The 7,567-nt window shown below is 35.6% G+C and overlaps 1 pseudogene; it reads right to left on the reverse strand.

Moving 5' to 3' along the window:
• Positions 1-859: 859 nt before the first annotated feature.
• LOC112208745 (U6 spliceosomal RNA) lies at positions 860-957 on the reverse strand (annotated as a pseudogene).
• Between the last annotated feature and the right edge of the window lie 6,610 nt (positions 958-7,567).

The following is a 7,567-nucleotide window of genomic DNA, read 5'->3' on the forward strand; positions in this document are numbered from 1 at the left end:
TCTTTGTTAATATTCTGCCTCAGTAATCTGTCTAATACTATCCGTGAGCTGTTGAAGTCTCTTACTATTATTGTGTGATTATCTAAGTATCTCAAGTCTCTAAGAATGTGTTTCGTGAATCTGGGTTCTCCAGTGTTGAGTGCATATATATTTAAGAGAGTTAAGTCTTCTTGTTGAATTGAATGCTTTATCATTATGTAATGCCCTTCTTTGTCCTTTTTGATCATTGTTGGTTTAAAGACTGTTTTGTCTGAAATAAGACTAGCAACCACTGCTGTCTTTTTTGTTTTCCATTTGCTAGACAGATTTTTCTCACCTCTTTATGTTGAGCCTATGAGTGTCCTTGCATGTAAGATGGATCTCTTGAAGACATCATACAGTTGGGTCTTGCTTCATTATTCACTTGACACTCTGCCTTTTAAGTGGGGTGTATGGTCCATTTATATTCAAGGTTAATATTGATATTGGTGGATTTGATCCTGTTACCATACTGTTAGCTGGCTGTTATGTACACTTGACTGTGTAGTTGCTTTATAGTGTCAATAGTCTATGTACTTAATTGTGTTTTTGTGGTGGCCTGTATTGGTCTTCTGTTATCATGTTTAGCACTCCCTTAAGCACCTTTTCTCAGGCCAGTTTGGTGGTAATAAATTGCCTTACCATGTTCTTGTCTAAAAAGGATTTTATCTCTCCTTTTCTCATGAAACTTGGTTTGGCTGGATAGGTTTTGTTCCTTTTTTTAAATACTTTTTTCTTCATTTTGGTCTGAGTTGTTTCGAAGAACTGGTCATCAAGCTCTGAGATTCTTTTTTTCCTCAGGCTAGTATACTCTGCTGTTCATACCTCCAATTGTGTTATAAAAAATATGCAATGCTTTACAAATTTGCATGTCATCCTCACACAGGGGCCATGCTAACCTTCTCTGTATTTTTCCAATGTTATTAATAGTATATGTGCTGCTAAGGTGGGTACTACATTCTTTTTCACAGCTATGTAGTATTCCATGCACCATATTTTCATTTTCTAATCCACTGTTCATGGACACCTAGGTTGGATCCGTATATTTGCTATTGTGAGTAGTGCTGCAGTGAACATACAAGTATAAGTGTCTTTTTGGTAGAATGATTTATTTTCCTTTCGGTATATACCCAGTAATGGGATTGCTGGGTCAAATGGTAATTCTATTTTAAGTTCTTTGAGAAAATTTCAAACTGCTTTCCATAATGGATGCACTAGTTTATATTTCCACAGTATATAAGCATTTCCCTTTCTCCACAACCTTGCCAGCATCTGTTATTTTTTGACTTTTCAGTAATAGCCATTCTGACTAGTGTAACTCATTGTGGTTTTGATTCCCATTTCTTTGATGATTAGTGATATTCATATGTGTGTCAGTCATCTGCATGTCTTCTTTTGAGAAATGTCTGTTCATGCCCTTTGCCCATTTTTATTAGGGTTATTAATCTTTTGCTTGTTGAATTGTTTAAGTTCCTTATGGATTCTGGAAATTAGACCTTTGTCAGATGCAATGTTTGCAAATATTTTATCCCATTCTGTAGGTTGTCTGTTTTCTCTGTTGATAGTTTCTTTTGCTGTGCATAAGCTCTTTAGTTTAATTAGATCCCACTTGTCAATTTTTGTTTTCATTACAACTGCTTTTGAGGACTTAATCATAAATTCTTTGCTAAGTCGAATGTCCAGAATGGTATTTTGTAAGTTTTCTTCTAGGATTTTTACAGTTTGAGGTCTTCCATTTAAATCTTTAATCAATCTTAATTAATTTTTGTATATGGTGAAAGGTAGGGATCCAGTTTCATTCTTTTGCATATGGCTAGGCAGTTATCTCAGTACCGTTTATTGGACAGGGAATCCTTTTTTCATTGTTTATTTTTGACAGCTTTGTTGAATATCACATGGCTGTATGTGTGTGGCTTTATTTCTGGTTTCTCTATTCTCTTCCTTTGGTCTATATGTCAGTTTTTGTACCAATATTATGTTGCTTTGGTTACTGTAGGCTTATAGTACAGTATAGTTTAAATTCAGGTAATGTGATGAATCTGGGTTTGTTCTTTTTGTGTAGGATTGCATTGGCTATTTGACCTCTTTTTTTGGTTCTGTTTGAATTTTAGAATATTTATTTCTAATTATTTGAAAATTGATGTTGTTTAATAGGGATATTGTTAAGTTTGTAGATTGCTTTGGGCAGTATGGCCATTTTAGCAATATTGATTCTTCCAATTCATAAGTGTGGAAGGTTTTTCCATTTGTTTATATCATCTCTGATTTCTTTCAGCAATGTTTTTAAATTCCCATTGTAGAGATCCTATTTGGTTAGGTGTATTTCTAGATATTTTATTATTTTTTGGTGGCTAGTATAAATATAATTGCATTCTTAATTTGGCTGTCAGCTTGAATGTTATTGGTGTATAGAAATGCTGCTGATTTTTGTACGTTGATTTTGTATCCTGGAACTTTATTGAAGTTGTTTATCAGTTCCAGAAGCCTTTTGGCAGTCTTTAGGATTTTCTAGGTATAGGATTATATCATCAATGAAGAGAGATAGTTTGACTTTTTCTTTTCTTATTTGGATGCTTTTTTTCTAGTGCGTGATTGCTGTTGCTATCACTTACAGTGCTATGTTGAATAGGAATGGTGAGAGAGGACATCCTTTTCTTCTGCCAGTTCTCAAGGGGGAAATCTTCCAGCTTTTCCTACTCAGTATGATGTTGACTAAGGTTTTGTCATAGATGGCTGTTATTATTTTGAGTTATGTTCCTTCATTGCTTAGTTTGTTGAGAATTATCATGAAAATATGTTAGCTTTTATTGAAAACATTTTATGTATCTATTGGGAGGATTGTATGGTTTTTGTTTTTAGTTTTGTATATATGGTGAATCACATTTATTGATTTGCTTATGTTGAACCAACTTCATATGCAAGAAATAAGGCCTACTTCATTACGGTGAATTAACTTTTTGACGTGCTGCTGGATTCTGTTTGCTAGTATTTTGTGGAGGATTTTTCTATCTATATTCATCATGAATATTGGTCTATAGTTTTCTTTTTGTATTGTGTCTTTGCCAGATTTTGCTATCAGGGTAATTCTGGCTTCACAGAATCAGGTAGGGTGGAGTCCCGCCTTCACAATTCTTTAGAACAGTTTCAGCAATATTCTTACCAGCTCTTCTTTGTATGTCTGTATATTTTGGCTGTGAATCCATCTCGTCAAGGGCTTTATTATTTTTGGTAGGTTTTTAATTACTGATTTAATTTCTGAAGTCAATGTTGATATGTTCGGGGTTTCAAGTTCTTTTCAATTCAGTCTTTGCAGGAATTTGTCCATTTCCTCTAGATTTTCTAATTTGTGTGGACAGAGGTGTTCATAATAGTTTCTGAGGATCCTTTATATTTCTGTGAGATCAGTCGTTATTTCTGATTCTGCATGTTTGGGTTTTCTCTCATTTTTTCTGTGTTAATCTAGCTAATGGTTAATTGATCTTGTTTATTTATTCTTTCAGAGAACCCACTTTTGCTTTATTTGATCCTTTGTATGAATTTTTGCCTTTCAATTTTGTTCAGTCTTGCTCCAATTATAGTTATTTGTTTTCTTCTGCTAGCTTTGGGGTTACTTTGTTCTTGTTTTTCAAATTGCTCTAGATCTAGTATTAGATTGTTAAATTGAGGTCTTTGTAACTTCTTGATGTAGGTGTGTTTGCTACTTTTTAGATGTCTATTAGGTCCAATTGTGCAAGTGTTTAATTTAGGTCCAGAGTTTCCTTGTCAGTTTTCTGCCGCAATGATCTGTCCAATTCTGTCAGTGGAATGTTGAAATTCCACACTATTATTATGTGGCTGTGTAAATACTTTTGAAGGTCTAAAAGTACTTGTTTTATGAATCTGGGTCATCCAACGTTTGGTGCATATATATTTAGAATTGTTAAGTCTTCTTGTTGTATCGAATCCTTTATCATTATATATTACATTTCTTTATCTTTTTTTACTCTTGGTTTAAAGTCTGTTTTGGCTGATATAAGAATGGTGACCCCTGATCTTTTTTTATTTTCTGTTTCCATAATAGGACTATGTACGTAAATTTATTTTTGTGGTAGCAAGTATCTTTCTTTCATTTCCATGTTTAGAACTCACTTAAGAATCTCTTATGAGGCTGGCGTAGTGGTAATGAATCCCCTTAGCATTCGCTTGTCTGGAAAAGATTTTATTTCTCCTTCTCTTTTGAAGCTTATTTTGGGGAGAAATGAAATTCTTGGTTAGAATTTCTTTTCCTTAGGGATGCTGAAAATAGGCCTGTAGTCTCTTCTGGCTGTCAGGTTTCTGCTGAAAAGATCATTGTTAGTCTGATGGGGTTTGCTTTGTATGTGATCTGACCATTTTCTCTAGCTGCCTTTAAGATTTTTTCTTTAGCTTTGACCTTGGACAGTCTGGTATCTATATGCCTTTGTGATGTTTGTTTTGCATTGTATATCACAGGTATTCTCTTAATTTCTTGTGTTTGGATGTCTATCTCTATAGCAAGATAAAATAAATTTTCTTGAATTATTGCCTTAAATATGTTTTCCAGTTTGTTTACTTTTTCTCCTTCTCTCACAGGTATGCCAGTAAGTCTTAAGTTTCATTGTTTTAAAATTTTCAAAAAATTTTTGACTGAATGTGCTAGTTTGAAGAACCAGTTCAAGCTCTGAGTTTTTTCAATTCCAGAAGCTCTGATGCATTTCTTTTTAAGATGCGTATCTCTTCCTTCCTTTCCTGAATTGTTGAGAAGTTTCTCTGTGTTGATTTTTAACTGTCTTGGATCTCATTAAGCTTTCTTGCAATCCATGCTTCACATTTTCTGTCATTTTTGAGTTTTCATTTTCTTTAGGGACCACTGCTGCAGAGCTGATGTGATTCTTTGGTGGTGTCACAATATTCAGGTTTTTCATGATGACAGAACTCTTGCCCTTTTTCCTTGTCATCTCGAGACACTGGCACTTCCAATTTATGTAATTATTTTCATGTGTCTTTCTTTCCTTTTTTTTTTCTTTCACTTTTCCTCTTTGCCTATGGGGTGTGACTGTAGAGAGTGTTGGGTAGAGTCTTTTGGCTTTGCTTCTACAGTCCTATGCACTTCTGTCAGCAGGTTTTATATTGGACTGTGCAGTTTGATCCATAGGCCAGTAGATGGCGCTTACAGATAAGAACTGGCTATGGCCAATGTGGATGAGTATATACTGGATCTTTTTTTACTGGGAGACTCTGTTGAGAGCCAGCCTCAGGCAATGGGCTGATCCGTGAAGTGAATAGTGGCCTGAGCTCCCTGATAAACCCTGTAGAAAAGGATGAAGATAGGCAGGGCCAGATTAGGCAAGCCTGCCTACAGGTTCCCTGATGGCAGGCACAAGCACCAGCACCAAGAAGGAGATCCAGTGAGTGGCCACCAAGTTTTCAGAAGTGGGCATAGGCATGGAGCTGGGGAAATCTCTGGCTTCAAGTCTCTGCATGAGGGTGGGGCAGCCTAAACTCCTGTTCCAGAAGAATGGGTGTTCCAGATGTCTGGAGATCTTCCTGGGCGTGGAGCATAGAGGGTCCTGCTGCACCACAATCTCTGCACAGGAAGGGTGGGGAGATTCAGGCTGCTAATCCACGTGAGCAGGTGCTCCAATGCTGGAGATATGCCTGGGCATGGAGCAAGGAGGTCCTCACTTCACTATAGTCGCTGCAAAGTGGAGTTCAGACTGCTGATCCAGGTGGGTGGGTGCTCTGAATGCCAAGAGCTTCTTAGCAGACTTTATTACTTTCAGACAGTATAATTACTGTCAGAAATACTATAAGTGGCAGGGCATGCTGTGTACTGTGATTCCAGGTGGTGCCTTTTATATGATAGTCTAATTTAGTCTCTATGTTAACGGAATCCCTGGAGTTGTACAGGGCCCTGCTTTCCCAAACTTATATGGCAGCCTTCACACTGTTGAGGTCACTGTGGCCATGATGTTACTTCCAGCTTTCCCATAATTAACTGCTTCCTGCTCCAGGCTCTTTTGTATTTACTGATGTTTTCTAGAGCCACTTTATTCCTATGACTTATTTAGAATCCAGTGTTTGTTGACCACTAAAAATACTCTGTCTTTATGACCAAGAAGAGTAAATGTTGGACAGCAGTGTTAGATATGATGATCACACTGTTTATTTTTGAAGTGTTTGGAGACAAACCTTGATGGAGGCAGAACGAAGAGTAAAAATAATTTGGCCTAAGGATTGCTAACTGTGTAACCTTGGGCAAGATGCTTAAACTCTTTAGAGCCCTTAATTATGTTGTATGCAGAATGGAGATAATAATGTATTTGCTTTTCTTTTGGTGAAGATTAAATGAGATAATAGATGTAAAGTGTTTGAATCAGGGTCTAACACTTATTAGCAGTATGTATTAGTTGCTCAAAAGTTATAAGTTGTCTTCTTATCATCCTTTTTATCTTGATTGTCGAAGTTTTTAAGTTTGATACATTAAAGATTTCATGTCTTTTTTGGGTATATTAAGTCTTTTATCATAATGTCATGTTCCTTTCTGTACTTAGTAATTTTTTTTCTTTTCTCTGAAGTCTACTTTATCTGCTATTCATATAGCTATATAGCTTTTTTGTGTTGTTTTCATGGTATATATATTTTTCTTCTATTTACTTTTTACCTACTTATATCAGTATATTTGAAATGAATTTCTTGTAGACAGCAGATAGCTGAGTCATTTTGAACTATATTCTGATAATTTTTTTTAATATAAAGCATTTATATTTTAATTGGTGTCTTTAAGCCCTTCATATTTAATGTAATTTTTGATGTCAGGATTTAAGGCTGCCACTTTATTGTTTTGTTTGTCTTGTTTTTGTTTCTCTCTTTCTCTTTTCTTACCTTTCTGTGGGTTACTGAAATAATTTTTAGTGTTACATTTTTCCTTATCTGTAGTGTGCATATATTTCTTTGTATATGTTTTAAAAATATTTTTCTTAGTGATTGCTCTAGATATTACCCTATATTCCAATTTAAAGTTGCACTAAATTATATACATAAAGCTCAAATCAGCCTACTCCAAATCTGCTTCACAGTTTCCTCCCATCCTACTGGGCCGTGGGGAGAGAAAAGTATACATTCAGTGATATGTATAAGCCTTCTCAAGTAAGTGTGTAAATTGTATAATTGAGTGTGTATTTTAAACTAGAAAAATAATGTGTCATTGTAAAAATAAAGGGTAACTCCTTCTTATTTGCCGTTTCCCATTCTTTTTGATACTTATCTATACATATAATCATATGAAAATCCTTCTTTTTTTATTTTTTATTTTTTGCAGACAGAGTGTCATTCTGTCACCCAGGCTGGAGTGCAGTGGCGCAGTCCTGGCTCACTGCAACCTCTGCCTCCTGGATTCAAGCGATTCTCCTGCCTCAGCCTCCCAAGTAGCTGGGATTACTGGCGTGTGCCACCAAGCCAGCTAATTTTTTTTTTTTTTTTTTTTTGAGACGGAGTTTCGCTCTGTCACTGGTCTGGAGTGCAGTGGCAGGATCTCAGCTCACTGTAACCT

Source organism: Pan troglodytes, chromosome 2, assembly GCF_028858775.2.
Source record: "Pan troglodytes isolate AG18354 chromosome 2, NHGRI_mPanTro3-v2.0_pri, whole genome shotgun sequence".
NCBI classification, from domain to species: domain Eukaryota; kingdom Metazoa; phylum Chordata; class Mammalia; order Primates; family Hominidae; genus Pan; species Pan troglodytes.